Source organism: Strigops habroptila, chromosome 9 (assembly GCF_004027225.2).
Source record: "Strigops habroptila isolate Jane chromosome 9, bStrHab1.2.pri, whole genome shotgun sequence".
NCBI lineage: Eukaryota > Metazoa > Chordata > Aves > Psittaciformes > Psittacidae > Strigops > Strigops habroptila.
This window is the reverse complement of record NC_044285.2, coordinates 42360270-42379882: the sequence shown is the minus strand read 5'-3', so window position 1 is coordinate 42379882 and position 19613 is coordinate 42360270.

The following is a 19613-nucleotide window of genomic DNA, read 5'->3' as shown; positions in this document are numbered from 1 at the left end:
TTTGTGCCGGAAGGGACTTTAAAGCTCACCCAGTTCCAACCCCCTGCCACGGGCAGGGACACCTTCCACTAGAGCAGGTCACTCCAAGCCCCATCCAACCCGGCTGGTGATCTGAAGAGTTTTGCATCCTTTGTAAAACTAAAAATGCACAGACACAGCCATTGTGGTTCCAAAGCTCTTCTACACACCCCCCATCACTGGAGGACCCCAAAGCACAGCAGAGGATGAAACAGGCAGAGTGTGCTGGAGTTTGGGCCATGCTGCTCACAAGACAGCCCGCAGGGAGGAAGGATGCTTGTAGCACTCCTCACTGCTGCCCAAGCTGCAATACCCATCTCTCCTCCAGCCCACAGCGAGTGGGGCTGAACATGAGCAGAGCTCCTGAATGCTTTACAGAGGGAATGAAAGCAGAAGAGATGGGAGAGAACTATTCACCGTGCACTGCTGCCTCTGCTGGGAGCACAGGGCAGGCGTTTCTCAAGCTGATATTTTCATTTATCATCTCCTGGTGATTAATCAACTGAAGAGACGCTTCCAGGAGACAGCCCAGAAGGGATCAACGCAGAGCAGTCACCTATGAAAATGAAGTGCTGCTGACAATTACCAACGCAGGGCTGTCACACCACGGGCACCCCGCTCACAGGGGAGCTGGGATGTAAAATTACAGGGCTCTGCTGTGAACTGGCTCTGCATGGAGCCAGCAGCCTGACAGATCGGTGCATCCGACTCCGTGTTGAACCCTGCAGAGATGCTGCACTTCTGATTCCATCACAGGCTCAACAACACAGAGTGAGCTCTGCAAGCAGCTGCAGCAACAGGCGACGTGGTGCACAGCACACGGTTAAAGCACAAGCCTGGATCTTTGCAGGCATAGCCCAGGTAGGAGTTGTGTGGCTGCACACACTGAGGAAGCCCCATTGTATGATGTGGAGATCTTTGAGACGGGATTTACAGCAGAACTGACAGAAGTTCTACTGAGTGTATCAACTGCTCCCACTTCAAAGGAGGCCACGATGCATTCAGGTGCCTTTCCAGGAGTGCTTTTGTCCTGTCCAGTGGCACCACAGTAAAACTTGATTTATGCCTTCTTAAATTATTTTAATGCTTAATATTATATGCAAAAACTCTGTGAAGAGATATAATGGAGGAGTATTTCTGCTTGGCTCATGCAGAAGCTGTCTCCAGTTGCATGGTAATGAGGTGCTTCCAAAGGGATCAGAAGCATTAGGCTGCTCCTCAAATGCTGCTTTGCAGGTAGAAGAGCGGACGGGTGACTCAGTGGCAACTTTTATACCCCATAATTCAAGGAATTATAGGGACACAGTGTTTCTGTCTGTCACTGATGAGGAATCATTGCTGAAGCCAGTGGATTTGGAGCCATGAGCCCTGGGAAGGGAGGACACCTTGGAACAAAGCAATGTGAGGCAGCATGAAGAGCCTCCTGCAAGAATAGGGTGGCTCTGGAGCCAGTGATGGGCTCCTGCACTGTTCAGTTACCATTTGCAGGATGGACATCTCTATTCCTTGCTGTGTGTCCCCCCAGCATCTTCTTCTTTTCCTTCCCTTTCAGACTTCTCACTCTTCTCTTTCTCATCAAAGAAAATTCACTGCACACCATGGTAGGAGAAAAAACTGCAAACCAAAGGAGATTCTGGTTTTTACAGCCACTTTCTCCAAGTTCCCACAGACGTCTGGGGTTGCTGTGAGCCTTATCCTGCAGCCAGGGAACTGACCTGACATCCACTGGCCACACATTTAGCTCACAGCAGGGCACGGCACCAACCTGCCCCTCTGCTGCAGGCGCCTGCTGCTTCCAGAGGCTCTCTTGGCCTGTTGGGGCTTTTCCTGCTCCAGGTCTCCCAGCACAGACATCACATCTGCACCCAACGTGGCTGGCTGTGTTGCAGAGCCCATCTCTGCTCCCTTGTCCTTTGTCCCTGCTCCAGCCCGTCACACGGTGAGACCATGACCTTGCACTGATTTGTTTTTTTCAGCTGCATTCATGACCTGACCCTTCCAGAGGTGATGCCAGCAGCAGCTACACCAGAAGCCATCCAAGTTCTCCTCCCGGCTGGCCAGGCTCGGAGCTCAGCACACATTGGGGTTTTTCATTATCAGCATCCTCACTTGCATCTGCGAGGACACGAATAGATCTGAGAGGGCTTGGCTATTCATGTTTCATCCTTCTTGCACAAGCCAAATAATCTAATAAAAAACCCAATAAGATTTAACACTCACCCACTTGAAGGCATTTCCCAACCCACAACTAATTATCCCACTGGATACTCAGTCAGGTTTCACCTTCCATGGAGGAAGACAGCATATCGACAGAAGGGAAGTTGCCTTTTAAAAGGAGCTTCAATAGACATCCACATTTGTCTCATTTCCAAGCAGAATAATGAACCACCTTACATAGATCTGTTTTCAAATGGTAAATCATTCCTGCACACAATGCATCAATGGCAGGCCTCTCAAACAGCTCTTGGGGGGCTTGGGGATTTGTTTCTATTATTACTATTAAACATTTAGCAGAAATTGAGAAGCAGGTAAGTGCGAAGCAGCGTAGTTTCTCCTGACTTTCCCTCATCCTTTAGATAAGACTGGAAAATCCACACCTGAGCTATGGTGTCTCAAGCAGAAATGCTCCTCAGCTGCAGAAATCTCTTTCTGTGTGCATGTTGTGGGAACAGGATGAGAATGAAAGGGAGAACGAGTTGCTGTGCTCCAGCACTCATTTTGTGACTCTGGTGTAGGGCACTTCAAAGGCTTTCCATAGACTCAAAGATTACTGCAATTAGGTCAAAACTCCACTTTAAAGAAGAAGGTATAAAAGCTGTTGACAAATTACTCTAGAGGGCTTGGCCAGCACTAGAGAAAGCAAAGAGAAGCAAGCCCCAGTTTGTGGTTGTTAGTGCTTTGAGGTTGTTAAAATCAGCCTCATGGTACAGGAGGTGTTGAGGACCAGGCTGGGCAGTGCTTGGAGGTGGCACTGCCCAAACACAGGACCCAGAGCATTAAAATGTGGAGGAGAAGAGCTGCTGGGCCCGAGGCACTGCTCGGTGGGCATCTACCTCCAGGGGAACCCAAGCGCAAGTGCATTTTAGGACCTCATTTTAACCTCAGTCTAAGTGCAAGCATTTAGAAATAAAAGTGACCGCAATGTATTATTCAATGGGCTGTTTTAGGAGAAACTGAATAATTTAAACAATACATGCTTAAAGCCAAGCGACTTTTCCTCCCTGTGCCCCTCTTTCTCTCACTGCAGCTCCTCTGAGGCCAGCAGTAAACGTCCTGCTGATTTTGGCAGAGTGAAGGGAGCAGTATTTGGGTCTTATCAACAGCCTTCCAGGGATTTGTCCCCTTATGTGACCTGGGCAAGAGGAAGACGAAAAGTCTCAGGGATGGAGAGGTTTGGCTCTGCTTGAAACTGCTCTCACAAATAAGAATTGTTGTCAGTGACCGGTGTTTAGTACTCACAGGGTACAGGCTTTGGTTTAGCTTCCCCTGGAAAGCAAGACCCTGGATTCAACAAAGTGCATTCAGTTGAAGAGCAAAATATCTCATCATTGCATGATACAAAGCATTGAACCAATACAAACATACTCTGCCACTGCAAGCATCTTGCAAATGCATGAAGGGTTCACTTTGTTCTGCAGACTTTCTGCCAGACAAGGCATTACCAAGCGCCAAGGGAACACAGACCGATTCTCACTGCAGGACATGGTGCTAAACAAAATCCTGCCACAGAGAGGTCCTGGGCCTCACCACGAGCACAGCACTAATGCACTGCAAGTTGCCCAGCAGCATCTGACCTTCTGCGGCACATTCCACAAAATGACTTCACTCCAAGCTACGAAGTGATCCCACTAAAAGCAGGCGTGTGTGCAAACCCCTGGCTGAAGCATAGAATAGTTTGGGTTGGAAGGGACCTTAAAGCTCATCCAGCTCCAACCCCTGCCACGGGCAGGGACACCTTCCACTAGAGCAGGTTGCTCCAAGCCCCTGTGTCCAACCTGGCCTTGAACACTGCCAGGGATGGGGCAGCCACAGCTTCTCTGGGCACCCTGTGCCAGCGCCTCAGCACCCTCACAGGGAAGAGCTTCTGCCTAGTCAGGTAGGAGTGTTAGAAGTGAAAAACTCGTGCACAGAAGCAGTCACTGACAGTCTTGCTTAAGTATGTCAAACATCAGCCATGCAGTGTTACAGGAGGGAAGAAGTACAAGCAGAGGCAAACATTTAAGCGTTGGGATTCATAGTGCAGTAGCTCCATCTCAAATGCCTTCAGACCAGCCAACCCTGGGAGCTCCTTCATTGCCTTGCTCCCACACCTCTCCATTTGCAACATGGGGATAATGTTTTGCCTCTGCTTTACCAGGATACCAAGGAGAAAACTTCATAAGTACACCAAAGAGAATCAGCAATTACAGTGCTGAGGTCACCCTCACACCTACCTCAATGATAGCCCAAATGGACCATGCAAGGGATGTCCCTGCATCTTCCCAGGATTAGCATCAATAAAGTATCACAAAGAACCTGCCTCATTTAGCAACTTTTGACAGTTATGAAGATGTTTGGGCTCATACCTTGGAAAAAGGCTTTGAGAAAGCTGCCGACGGGACTGGCTGCTCTCTGGCTGCAGCTGCAACACCAGAAATCTCCAAGGTCCTGAGAACATGAAGACGCCGCCTCTATTTCCATATGGATTTCCACGTTTATTAGATATTCCTGATAGAAATGTACCAGTAAGACAGATCCAATTAGTTCACCTAATAGCCTGGCATGATGAGATTGGCTTAACCATCTGAGCGCAGGATTTTGCACAAATGAAAGAGCATTCCCATAAAATTGAGAATGTAATTTAGCAATTTGGAAAGAAAATCGACAATCTTTGGAGAAAACTAATAGCTTTTTACTGTGTAATATAAGCTCACCTATCTAGCGTGGAAAAAACATATAAAACATTAAAGAGACAACCCTCAATGTAATAATAAAACCTCCCCAAATTATTTCTTATTACCCATCTTTGTACATTTTCAGACTCCCCAGAAATAGGGACTCTCCATGCTCCTGACTGATAATCTCAGCAATTCCTCATAGAACTGGAAAGTAGCACGTTCCCTGCAAGCTGCCACCCCCCAAAAAAGGGACATTTTCTGCTTTATCATTTAAAAGGCAGCCCCAGGGCCCAGATCATGGTAGGGGTGGACTGGCCAAGCAGCAAGTGATTTCATGGCACTGTTGGGCTGAGACCAGCCAAGGAGGTTTGTCTCTTTTCCAGAAGTATTTGTAATTACCTGAGGCCTGTTTTTAGAGAGACATTAATTCATAATCTCCAAGATCAGAAGCGTTGGGTGAATTATCTGTATTCCTGTACAGCACAGTTTCAAATTACCCCATTCTCTACTGGTCTGGAGGCATCTGGATTCAATCTGAAGATGTTACGAGATAGAGACCCTGTGGTTTGCCTGCCCATTTCCTTCCCTCAGTGTCCCTCCTTCCTGCCCTGCACATGTCCTGCAAACCAGTGGCTCCAGCCCCTCTGCGTCCAGGGCTTCTCTCCAGAGAGGCACAGGATGCAAAGAGCAGGTCACCCTGTCAGAATCATAGAGTCAACCAGGTTGGAAAAGTCTTTTAAGATCATCCAACCGTTGCCCAGCACTGCCAAGGCCACCACTAACCCATGGCACTGAGGCCTCGGCTACACGTGTGTGAACACTTGCAGGGACCGTGACTCCAGCCCTGCCCTGGGCAGCCTGTTCCAATGCCTGAGCACCCTCTGGGGAAGGAATTGTTCCTCAGCTCCATCTAAACCTGCCCTGGTGCAGCTTGAGGCTGATAGCTCTCATCCTAACCTTCCCTCTGCCTTTCAGGATGCCAAACCACAAGCTATGCCCACCCCACAGCAGCTAAAGCCATCAAGCACAGTGTTAACATCACCTGCATCCTTGGTCTCCCTAAATCCTGAAGCGTGGCAGCTTTGTCATTGCTGGGCAGCTCCCGGGGAGAAGAAACCCCCTCCATCCCACCTCCCTGCTGTCTCTCCCCCACATCGCTCACTACCATTTACTCCTCGGCCAGGCAACAGTGCAAGATGCTCTGAGAAAATGCTCCCCAGCTGGGCAAAGAAGATCCACATCTGATGAGATGGTTTGTGGCACTCGGTGTGGGAGGGCAAATGCTGAGTGCTCGGTGATGCACAGAGGTATTTACCTGACCCTCAGCAGAAAGCAAAGTGCTTCAGTAGCTGCTGGGAGCACAGAAAGTGAGTTTGGAGACATAGAGATTAAAACAATGTGAGCAGTGAGAACAACTGCAAAATTAAAAGCTGTGCCCGTGTTTCTGCACTGGATTTTTGATGCAGATTAATCAGGTATCTGCCCTGTTTGCATCATTCGCATCCCCCATCAGCTCTTTCTGGAATGCTGCTTCTGTTTGCCAGGTTGCAACAACAGCAGAAAGCCAAAAGTTGGTCCCACAATGTGTGTAATTCCTGCTTTCAGAGAAAACCTCCCCCTCCAGCTGCCCTCTGGTGTAGGTTAGAGTGTCTGCAAAGGGAATTCAATGACCCAGGCAGCCGTCCAGCACACACATGAACTCACCAGCACCTATTTACCAACCTGCTCAGAAATGCTGCCTATCAGGCAGGCAGCTACAAATACAGCTGCAGATGGAACCCCTGGACGTTTCAATGGCAGTTTTGAACAGGAATAACTTGACATTTAATTCTGGGACACGAGTGAAATGTCAACATCTGTTGTGGAAACACAGAATAATGATTAAATTAACACCACTTTGCAGCTTTTAAGCATGTGGCAGCATAACATCACACCGGGATGCACTTGGACAAAACCGTACTGAGCTTCATGGTCTGAGTTAAAGAGAGCAACTGCCTGGGCTGGAGCACAACAGGATCAGGCCCTGCTCTGGGCAGCTGCATTTCAAGGATGGATAGCCCGTAGCTGCAGCCTGCCAGCTCAGGGATTGCCATATCTATATCAACTGGATTGCTACAGTCTATAAATGCATCACAGCCTTTACAGAGGAAGAGTCTGTAACTACCGTGGAGACCTCAAACCATTCCTTATGACTTGCAAGAGCTTCACTGTGTTATAGCAGGACAAGCCAAGGCTAACTTGGTATTTAATTACAGGTCTGAAGTCTTTTACAAAGATTTATCCAAGGAGCTCACCTTTTGTTGCTTCTGATTACGAAGCAGGCTGGATGTTCCTATTGTGGTCTTGGCCTGATGCCTTCGAAGAGTCCAGAGGAGGCCCCGGAGCTGCTGCGAGGGCTGGAGCAGCTCTGCTCTGGAGCCAGGCTGAGAGAGCTGGGCTGGGGCAGCCTGGAGAAGAGAAGGCTCCTGAAGGGGAGACCTTAGAGCAGCTACAGTGCCTAAAGGGGCTCCAGGAAACCTGGAGAGGGGCTTTGGACAAGGGCCTGTAGGGACAGGCCAAGGGGAATGGTTTTAACCTGCCAGAGGGGAGACTGAGATGAGCTCTGAGGTGGAAGCTCTTCCCTGTGAGGGTGCTGAGGTGCTGGCACAGACTTTTCCCAGAGAAGCTGTGGCTGCCCCATCCCTGGCAGTGTTCAAGGCCAGGTTGGACACAGGGGCTTGGAGCAACCTGCTCTAGTGGAAGGTGTCCCTGCCCGTGGCAGGGGGTTGGAGCTGATGAGCTTTAAGGTCTCTCCCAACACAAACCAGGCTGTGAGTCTATGGTTTCTTTTTACTAGATTAGGAACTTAGTGACCTCTCTGGGTCCCTTTCTGGCACCAGGCTCTGCTGCAATTCACTGCACATTTAAAATACCCACAATTAAATTTAAAGACTCATCTCTTTTCCAGATCCAAGCCTGTGAACACACGAGGCTCTTCCAGAACGGCATAAAATGTCCAAGGAGACAGACTGGCTGACCTGGGCACTTTTAGCTTTTTATTTTCATCTGTAGATGCATGACCACGGGGAGAGAAAACAAGGGCAATTGCTGTATTAATTGCTTTCCAACAGGCTGGTATTGCTAACATGCAGCCTCTTGGATGACTGGATTTAGTGACCATTTTTTAGCATCTCCTCATAATGGTTAAATACAGTAACTTCCCTTCAGATCAAAAAATCTATGGCACCAACGTCCTTGAGCACTCTGGGATTTGGCCTGAAGTCAGGCCAACTCATCAAACCCTGCTCAGAAACTCTCTCAGAGCCAAGTCTGTGGAGCTTTGGCTCGTTCCAGGCAGGATGGGCTGAAGCGACTTGACAAATCCTCACAACATCGTGCTGCCAGAAGAGCTGCTGCACGGGCTGGTGCCCTGGGGGTGCCTTTGGACACAATCCTGCAAATGGGATGAGCTGCCCAGCCCTGCTCCTGCTGGGGCTGGGTGCTGCAGAGGGTTTTGGGTGTCTTACATGCTAGTTTCCAGGCTCTTCTTGGCTGCCTCATTTGCTGTCTGCCTCCGGCTGTTGGCTGCTTGTTGGTGGGGTGGAGAAGCCGTCAATGGCAAAGCTCCTGCTGGGATGCCCCTCTGTGTGCTGGGACTTAGGAGAATCTGGATTTTCAACTGCTGTGGGGTCTCACCTTATGTCCACCACCATGCCCTGGTGGCATGGGGAGGTGGTGTACTTTAGAATCGCAGAACCACACAGACTGGTTTGTGTTGGAGAGACCTTAAAGCTCATCCAGTCCCAACCCCCTGCCACGGGCAGGGACACCTTCCACTAGAGCAGGTTGCTCCAAGCCCCTGTGTCCAACCTGGCCTTGAACACTGCCAGGGATGGGGCAGCCACAGCTTCTCTGGGCACCCTGTGCCAGCACCTCAGCACCCTCACAGGGAAGAGCTTCTGCCCAAGAGCTCATCTCAGTCTCCCCTCTGGCAGGTTAAAGCCATTGCCCTTGGCCTGTCCCTCCAGGCCCTTGTCCAAAGCCCCTCTCCAGGTTTCCTGGAGCCCCTTTAGGCACTGGAGCTGCTCTAAGGTCTCCCCTTCAGGAGCCTTCTCTTCTCCAGGCTGCCCCAGCCCAGCTCTCTCAGCCTGGCTCCAGAGCAGAGCTGCTCCAGCCCTCGCAGCAGCTCCGGGGCCTCCTCATGATGCATGATGAGAAAAGAGAACTAATGCCATCAGAGCAAACAGAGCTTGCCCAGAGGCACAGCGAAGCACTGAGACAGTTACAGCAAACACTGGAGCAGTTCCCTCGTGCAGGAGCGGTGACAGTGTTGGGGTGGACTTTGCACACACATGTCACAGGCACATTGATCCTCACCCACTGCAGCCCCCTTGGTCTGTGGGGGCTGAAACCCGGACGGGGCTGCAGGCAGCACCCAGCCCTCCCCAGCAACGAGAGGAGGTACGAGCCGGTGTCTCACCGTGTTTTGTTCAGAAGCAGCCTGCCCTCGTGTGGTGAATGGGAAACCAGGAGGCTGAGGAATTTGAGCTAAAACTGCCCAACAAACGCGCTGCAGCAGGGACCAGGAGCCCTTCGGGCAGCACCTCCCGCAGCTCAGTCCCTCACCTGCTGCACACAGCGTTTCCCCACTCGTTTTCCTGCCTATTCCTCTCCCCATCCATCAGCTCCCCCTTCTCCTGTAATTCCCAGGTAGCCGCAGGGAAATGCCCCAGTAGAGCCCAGGGGTCCCCAGCGCAGCACCGGGGCAAACGCTGAGCAGAGGCACCAGCATCTGAAATGAGGAAAACCTGCTCCAGTGGAAGGTGTCCCTGCCCGTGCAGGGGGTTGGAACTGGATGAGCTTTAAGGTCCCTTCAACCCAAACCATTCTATGAAAAGCCCCGTTTGAATTCAGTTTATGGGCAGAACATTAAGCAGTTTTCTTGAACAGCTCTGATAACCCTTTCTAAAGGGTGCAGGCTTGGTCACAAAGGCAATGGCACCCATGTCACACACAGGGGTTTCCGGGCAGCCTCTTGAGGCAGCCTCAGCTTATTAAAGGGGATGAAAGCTTTACCCAGAATCAACATGATCCAGAATAAGTAAAACCAGGGCAAGTAACGGATCCGAAAAAAGAATCTTCCCCACCCAACCAACTCCTTTTTTAAACCAGTGATTTATGGGCATCTTCCAAATCAGCGCATCTTCCAAAACCAGCCCTGATGCAAGACCAGGCTGCATCAAGGAGCAGAGCTCCTGCCTGCACTGTGACAGCCAGGACACTATCTCAACAGGCAGTGAGTGATGCTGCGAGGCCAGGAGCGAGATGGCCCATAGCCAGCCCTGACATGAGCACCCGAATGGGGCTGCAGCTCAAACATGACCCTTGACATGCCAACAGGACACAGTACAGTGCGTCCTGCCTGGGGCTTGCAGGAACCCAAACCCCAGCAAGATAACGTACCTGTGCATCCGCAGTGCTTCCAATGGACGCAAGCAGAGTGGATCTGGTTCCGACCGAAACCCAGGATCAGCTCCCACGAAGACAGGCAGGTCCCCGAGGTCTTGCACTGTCACTCTTCCCACTTTTTCCAAGCCCCTTTGCTGAACTCTCCCGTTTGCAATGCTCCTTGATTGCAGTCGGCACAGCCAAGCTCCAACAACTCATCCCCATCCTCTTCACACAGCTTCACAGCCTCCACTGGGCCACTGGTTTGTGACAGCTCATTAGAAAACGAGGGGGGAAATGCCATAGATGGCATTAGTCTTGGTGGCATCGTGTCTTACAGCCTGAAACAGCAGCAGCATCTTCACCCTGATACTTGCTTCATACCCCAGTTCCTCGCAGCAGCGGGTCCCACAGGCAGCTCTTCCTGTGTGCACCTCGGGCAGAGCAGCCACACGAGCAGGTTCAGGTCCACAGAGCAGGATGCTCACACAGCTCCAAGTCCACATGCAAGGAGTTCTGAGCCCTGCTAATCCCATCTCCCACCAACAGCCTTCCAGCAGCCGGAACGTCAGCACTGCAACATAAACTGTCCGAGTGAGGAACTATTAAAGGCAGCACTGCAGCCCTGCCCACACGCGAGCGGAGGCTCTAATTCTGTTTTATCTGCTTGTCATCACCTCCTAAAACAAGCCAGGCCCATGTTTGAGTTGGAGAGTGAGGCGTAACTGGGTAAAAGAGATTTTGGTATATAGAAATCATCCTGAGCAGGGCTGTTTACCACTGCTGCCTTGGGAATGGCCCATCAGCAGAGCTGTGGCAATGCAACCACCAGAGTTAACGCAATTAACTAATAGATTCGGCATTAGGCAGAAGTTGTTCCCTGTGAGGGTGCTGAGGCGCTGGCACAGGGTGCCCAGAGAAGCTGTGGCTGCCCCATCCCTGGCAGTGTTCAAGGCCAGGTTGGACACAGGGGCTTGGAGCAACCTGCTCTAGTGGAAGGTGTCCCTGCCCGTGGCAGGGGGTTGGAACTGGATGAGCTTTTAGGCCCCTTCCAACCCAAACCAGGCTGGGATTTTATATGATTTTATATATATACATATATAATATATATATGTAAAAACAGCACTGGTGATTTCCCCTTTGGTTCAGTGCTGCAATTCCCTACATCTTATAAAATCCTTTGGCAAATGAAATGTCACCTTCACAAGCAACACTTCCAATGGGAAAGGTAGTTAGCCATGTAACTTCTGGTCAGTGACTTCTGACCTGGCTGCAGGAGCCCCCATCGTGCCTGCAGACATACAGCAACTTAAATTAATAGGAAACATAAAAAGCCAAAGAGAATGCAGTGTGTTATCCCGGTGTATCACTGCGGGGGATCCAATAGGGGAGAGAAGTGCAGCCAGGGAGGATACCGAGGATGGGTGCAACACGGAATCGCTCTCTCAGCCAGTGCATCCAGGTTGAGAGCTGGTTTGGATCCGAACAACCCTTCACTGACCAATATAAGCAAATCAGAAATACTTACACCTTTCTGTCAGGTATGATTTAAACCCCGTGGAAACTAAACCCAGGTTTTATGGATGCGCTGTAATTGCTTTGGACAAAGTAACTTGGGACACCTGAAGATGAAGAGCAGCAGCGAGCACACGGGCTGTGCGCTGTGAGAGGTTAGAAACGCTTACCTGGGCTTAGGGCACTGACGGAGACATGAACATGCTATAAAAAACACCCCGAAGACCACCGACACCAGAAGATACTTTAAATTAGAGAAATGATAGCTCAGAAGTATTAAGAATGATTGGAACAAGTTTCCTTTAAGAAAAAAGGAAAGTTCCCCCCCTGGATGCTCCAAACGATAAACACTGATTACAGCTGGGAATACCCGCACGTGTATTAAATAACAGAGTTGTGTGGCCGGAAGGGGACGGAAGTGATATGAAATATTCCCACTCTATAAAAAGCATCCGACGTTAGAAGCCCTCTGAAGTTTCCAGAACAGGAGTTGCCTCTTTCCACGAGCAGCCCTCGCTCACATCTGCGTGTGCTTGTCCCTATTTATATACTTCCAGTAAAAAATGACTGGTGCTGAGTCCTTTCTGACGTCCCACTCCCAGAAATAGCCACTGTGACAGCTCCTGGAACAGCCTCAGCCCCTCGGCACCCACATCCAATGGCTGCAACACTCCTCATGTACAACAAAACCCAACCCTCCTGGTTTAAGAAGCAGCGCAGCAGTGCCTGCACTGGCACAGCGACAGCAGCACACGTGTGGCCACGGAGATCTCACCCCTTTCCTCCTGTGCTGCAGCAAAGCATTAATGCAGCATCCAAATGGGGTTTGGGAAACTAGAAGTTGAGGAATTGGGGTCCGGATGAGGGAGCTGGTTATTCCTCCAAACGTTTCCCACCCCATAAAGGTTTAATTTATGATGGAGCAGGTCTGCTCTGGAGCCAGGCTGAGAGAGCTGGGCTGGGGCAGCCTGGAGAAGAGAAGGCTCCTGAAGGGGAGACCTTAGAGCAGCTCCAGTGCCTAAAGGGGCTCCAGGAAACCTGCAGAGGGGCTTTGGACAAGGGATGCAGGGACAGGACAAGGGGAATGGCTTTAACCTGCCAGAGGGGAGATTGAGATGAGCTCTGAGGCAGAAGCTCTTCCCTGTGAGGGTGCTGAGGCGCTGGCACAGACTTTTCCCAGAGAAGCTGTGGCTGCCCCATCCCTGGCAGTGTTCAAGGCCAGGTTGGACACAGGGGCTTGGAGCAACCTGCTCTAGTGGAAGGTGTCCCTGCCCGTGGCAGGGGTTGGAACTGGATCAGCTTTAAGGTCCCTTCCAACACAAACCAGTCTGGGGTTCTATGAAACGCCCGTCCCTGCACCCCCAGTGCTTCCCATCACAGAAGGGGCTGCAGAGAAGATCCTGAGACAGATGGAGGAACCCCCCCAGCTTCAGCTCCTACAAAGGCAGGGTCAGGGCAAGCCACGAGGTACATCAAAAAAGCCCAAGATCCCAGATTGCCCCTCACAGGGAGCTGGAGACAAACCCCACAGCTCCTGAAAGCCAGCCCCGCTCTGCAGACACCCCACTGCAGAGCCCCACGCGCCCCAGCTCTGCACCCACCTTCACAGCATTCCAGTATCCAGAATACCCAAAATCACCACCTTTGGGTTGGTTTGCTTTGGGATTGGGTCTGTTTGTAGGGATTTCTGAGCTGTTTTTTTGTCCTCCTGGGGCTCCACCTGACTATACGGAGCATCCAAACCCTCAGGAAGGAAGGGCATCTCTTGACCAATCTCCCAAAGTGATGTTCTGGGCTTAAGGCAATTCTGAGACAAACAGAGCTCACAGACAAGAGACATCTCAGTGGGAGACACACAGTGAATGAGTTCAGAGCAAGCACACTGCTGTGGCATGGAGCCTCTCAGCCTCTACTTGCACCATACTCCTCATTGGCTTTAGGGACGTACTAAGGTGGTAACAGGAGCACGTTTGACTTCCAAATCCTGCTATGCCAATACCCTGCAGGTTATCCTCTCCTCACCAGTCCACCAGCACCCTGGAGAAATCCAGTGTGCACGTGCTGGAGATGCACCCACTGTGCTTGAGACAAGGAAACCAACTTACCCTACGTGAAGGAAGCACACGCATGGCACCAGTTTGCAGGAGCTGCTCCTGAAATCCCACTGATTTCCTCCCCATGCCCATTTACAACTGCAGGAACACTCATCCCACTTCCACATTTCAGTGCTTGGAGCAAAGTCAGTGAGTTCCACACAAACCACCCAACCTGCAACGTGGAACTGATGGTGCAGATACTCACCCCAGCAGCAAACAGCCAACAACAATCTCCCTCTCCCAGGTAACTCAAACGCTACCCCGTGCACTGCTGAAGCTATCGGTCACCTCCCACCAGCTCAGCCTGGGGTGGCTTTGGGGTGCCCATCTCCAGCTCTGGCCCTTCCACAGTGCTCAGACACCCTGGGATGATGACACCAGCACCTTGCACCAAACACTGGCTGCGGCACCGAACCCCCTCCAGCACCCACCCCATCAGCACAAGCCTGGTTCACCCAGCAAGGCTGCACAAGAGCATCAGCCACACAAAGCCAGGCTTGGAGCATCTCACAAGAGGCACATTCACACAGCAGCAACCTTGGGTTTGGTTCCCGGTGTGAACACATCCTGATGCTTCCCACTCAGCTGGGGTACGATGCACCGTGAACCACCATTAGCACAAATTCCAACCCATTTCTCCCCACTGTCAACAAGAGGCGCAGCCAGAAGGGCTCTACACTCAGGCAACATCTTTACCTTTGGTCTGTGTGAGGATTTGAAGCCCAGATTACAGCTCTCCGAAGCACAGGATTACAACTCAGCCTCAGATTAGGTTCTGGGGCAGAACATCACCCAGAGCCCCCACAGGAGCTCTGTGGCTGCACTTGGACTAAGCAAGAACTCCTCTGCTTGGTGTATTTTCTTCCCTGTTGCACACAACCACGCCTGGACCAGGTCTGGGCAGACAGGGAGAGCATCAGGGACCCATCGTGGCATCAGCCCGGCTGCAATGGCCACCATAAACCAGACCAGCAAAATAAATCTTTTAGACCTCAGAAGCGTTTTAGCTGGGGGAAGGAGGGTGTCAGAAACTCCCTGCTGCTGCCCACTTAACCAAACCACATCTATTTGCACTGAGGCAACGGCAGCGACTGCAAGTTGTGGTTCTAGAGCAAGTCTCCAACAGCTCTGCCCTCTTCAAACTGGATGGTTACATGTGCATTAAGGCAGCAACTACAAAAATAACCCATCTGAAGCCTAAGCATTCCAACAATCCTCTCCCCAAGGCACCCAGAGGTTTCCCTTAGCAGGCAATCACCCCAAAAACCAAACCACAGAACAACTTTACACACTACAGCAACACAGCAGCACCACCGAGCTCCCAACCTCAGCTCTCCCCAGGCACATCATCGCTTGCAGCCCCACAACACGCAGCTCAGGACCAGCTCCCCCCTTTGCCAGGCAGCATCCAGACCCCTCCAGCACAGCCTCTTCCAGCAGCAACACCCAGCACAGAACACAACATCTCAGCTTGTGCAGCAGAGCCCCGGCTCCCACAGGTCACATCATCCATCCTGCCGGCTCTGAAGCTGGGACACACCAAGGTCTCCCTGCTCCCTGTGGTCCAGAGACGCTGCAGCTCCAATCCCAACTTCAAGGCTCAGCCAGGCAAAGAGTAAAACAAAAAGGAGCGTTACTGTTGCTTAGGGTGAGTGTCAAGCGCTATCACTTGAGGACATCCTTCTCCCGGAGGAGGAACACCCCCCATCGCAGCAAAGGGCCTCCTTGAAGCATCAGCAGCAAGAAGAGGTTTGTAGCAGATGCACCTTAGTCAAACCCAAGGGGAGGAGGTTGCTGGAGCAGGGCAAGGCTGTAACCCAAAGGGTCTCCTGGATTACTTTTAGTTGTCTACTGCAACCACACTTCAATGAGATACATTATTAACACAAGTTTAACTTCAAAATCTTTTTATTGGTAAGTGCACCACAGTCATTCACATGTTATTACAGAAACAAGCTCCCAAAATGTCCTTCCCTGGACCACTGCTTGGTGTTGGTTTTGTGGGTTTTTTTTTTTTCCCTTTAAATGGTAGACAAACCTTAGTATCTGGAGAAGTTTCTTTCTTCCCATCCCTTCAAGCTGCGGAGTCACCAGCGAGCCATTACAAGACATGACCACAGACTCTGCTGTGAGAATTGATGACTGACAAGAGCAACGTTGTCAGCGCTGAAGGTCTTGCGGTTTACAGATGGATACCGTGCAATTTTTCTCCTACTAAACTAATCAAAATTGCATCGTGATCCACCCGACAACAGCAAAACAAAGCTCAGCAATGTGCTGGCCGGGTTGGGGCAGCGCAGCCTGAAGACAAGTCCTCCTTTCCTCCACAGGCCGGGACAAGTGCAATACTCTACATATAGCTACAAGTAATGCAACAAATCCCCACCCATGGAGAAACCAGCGCAAGGCACCTTCACATCTTCCATGGCATAAAAAGAGAGGGGAGGAAGGGAAGCTTCAAACCCCATCATTCACCACAGATTCACCACCACCACAGTCAGTTTTGCATGGATTTGCACAGCAATCTTAGTAAGCTGGGATGCAAACCTGCAAAACTGACTGTAATCAGCACCATTCTTCTCCAGAGCCTGCCCCTAGCTAAGGATGCGCTTTATCTAGCAGTACTGTAAGTGCCCACATTACAGTAGGTCCGATTCCAAGCTACCTGCACTATGAGCACTTTGATACTGCTAGGACAAAACTACTTCCCAAGCAATGCCTTCAATAAAAACACCACTCGAACTAGAATTGCAATTGCTGAGCTAGAGCCGGATGGATGCATCGGGGGTTTTTGGGATGCGCAGGCAGCAGCTTGTGCCAGAAGGAGCATTTAGGGCAGTAGATTCTACGCTACTTCACTAACTGCACTAGATGCACCTTAACACAAGAACCGTTCGTAATGTAGCTCTAAAGGTGGCCAAACAACAATCCTGGTTACGTCCATGCCCCGCCACCGTCACCGCATCGCCACAGTAATGCCAGAAGTGCTTATACTGCAGTAGATCCTGAACTCTACCTGCACTGTAAGCACTTTTGCACAACTCAAGGCCCATCACCAGAGAGAAACTCTTCTTTAAAAGCTCTTCTTGTTTCAGCACAGCTACAGCATCACAGAAGTGTCTTGACCGAAGCTCGGGAGCCAACGGTACCTGCCAAGAGAGAAGACTAATGTTAATGTTGGACTAATGTTAATGCTGCAGAACACAGATATGGATTTGCTACTTGGTGTAGCAGAGATTTTCTTATTAAAGTATAGAGGGAGAAACGGGTTGAGAGTTTTGAGGAGGCAGCTCAGCTGAGAGTGCACCAGGCGAGGAGGACTTTGCAAACAACTGAAATTAAGGTGGAAATGGCTTCTTCCAGTTCCTAATGGCAGTTACAAAGCACTGCAATAGGCATCAAAACATCCCATTCCGCTGCTCCCGTTCGGTGCCTCACTACAGCACGTGAGACCCTTGACTTGACCTTTCTCCCGCAGCTTCACCCCGTATCTTGCATCACCCATCCACCAAACCAGGACACTTCTGACACACGATCCCGCACCCTCCGCACCAGATAATGGAGTATCTGTCCTCCAGATGATGCCGGGAGCCGCGGCGCAGCACAAAAGCAACGGACCCTCCGCACGGGAAGGGGAATTGCCGAGATCTAGATACACACATTTGAACTTCCCTCCGCGCCACGCCGGCGGCACCCGGCGCTACAGACCTGCGGAGGTGGGACGGCTTTTCCCGGGACACCCGGGGCCGCCCCCCCGAACCCCCCCCCCCGGCTTCGCCGCCCGCCTCAACGGCGCTTCCAGCAGCGGGGCCGGTCCCGGTGGCCGCCGCTGCCGCCCCGCACCGACCATCTGCTCGGGGGGGCGGGCACCGGGAGCGCTCGGCCGCGCTCGCCACGTGCTAACAGAGGCAATTCCCCCCCCCCCCGGGCCCCAGCACACACACACACACGCACGGACCGGGGGGTGCGACCGGAGCATCCCGTGGGCAGGGGCCCGGTCACGCCGCACCCCCAGCCCGGGCAGGGGGTGTGGGGCGCCCCGCCACGTGCTGCCCGCCCCGTCCGGGGGGCCGCGCGGCGGCGATTAAAGCGCAGGAACAAAGCACGGTGGGAAATGCAGTCCTCCATTCAAAGACCCAAAAACGCGCCAAGCCGCCCGACCGCCCGCTTCCCACACCCCCCACACCCCCCCGCCCCGCTCTGCCCTCCGCCCCACCCGCCCCGACACCGGCAGCGCCACGGCCTCCCCCCGACAACAACAACGCCCGCGGCGGGCGCACCGAGCCCGGCGCTCAGCCGCGCCGAGGGCGGCTCCGCACGGCCGCGGGCGGCCCCTTTGTCCCGGCCCGACGGGGCAGCCCGGCTGCCTCCAACCGCCTCCCCCCCGCCTTCCCCTTCCCCTTCCTCCCGCCGCCGCCGCTCCCCCCCCCGCCCCAAGCCCGCTCTTGCCTGCGGCCGGACGGGCGGGAACGCGTCGGGACGCTTTGGGACGCGGTGCCCCGACGGCGGCTCCGCCGAGCGCGTGGTGCGGCTCCCGCGCGCCCGCCCGCGAGAGAGCGCGAGCGCGGGGAGGAGGGGGGGGAGTGAAAGAAGGGGGGGGGGGGGGGAGAGCGCGCGCGCACCCGCACGCCGCGCGCGCGCCACCTCCCGGCCAGCCCCGCACTACAACCCCCAGCGCGCCCCGCGCGCCGCGCATGCGCCCCGCACCGCACTACACACACACACCCCCCCCCCCCCCATACACACACACACACACCCCCCCCCCCGCACCGCACCGCCCGCCGCCATGTGCTCGCCGCGCGCGGCGCCCCCCCCCCCCCCGCCCCTGCACCGGCCACGCGACCCGACCCCCCCCCCCCCCCAAACACACGCACGGTGCGGGAGGCGTGTAACTGGGCGGTGGGGGGACACGGACACACACACACACAACACGCGGAGTCCCCCCCGCACCACAGCGGCCGCTCCCCAGCCCCACGTTTTAGCCTCCCACCGCGGCCCCGTCCATTGTTGGTGCGGTAGGACCCACGGGGGGTTGGACACACAGAGACACGACACCGACCGCGGGGTGCTGCGGGGGGGGGGGGGAGCGCCGGGAGTCGCGGGCCCACGCGGGACGCAGGGCGACTCCCGCAAACTCCTACAGGTGGGTGCTGCTGCCCGCACCCCGGGATGGGACACGGGGGAGCCGGGGCTGCCCGCCCCGGGGGTGCATCCCCCCGCCGCGGGCTCAGCCGCGCTGCCGGCGGGGATTGCGGCGCAGCCCGGCGGGTCGCGGCGGAGAAAGGAGGGAAAAGCGAGAAAAACAACAAAAGGGGGAAATAAAGGAAGAGAATAAAACACTTAAACGCGTGCGGACGCTTTGGGCACCGTCGGGCCCGCGGCGGCGTTCGGGAAGGGGGAACAAGAAAGAAGCGCGAAGGGAAGGACCGGGACGATGAACGCGTTACCTTTGAGCCCGAGCGCAGCCCTGGAATAAAAAGGGTTTTACGAAAGTGGCGCGAAGACAATATCATGTGATCGCGGCCAGGGCGGCTCCTTCCCGCACCGACCAGCCAAAAACAGAGCGGGGAATAAAGGGGGGAAGAAAGTACATCCGCTCCCCACGCCATTAGCATAATTAATTGTGTCCTGCAGCTGCCGCCGCCGCTCCCCGGCCAATGGCAGCCACCGCCGGCCGGCC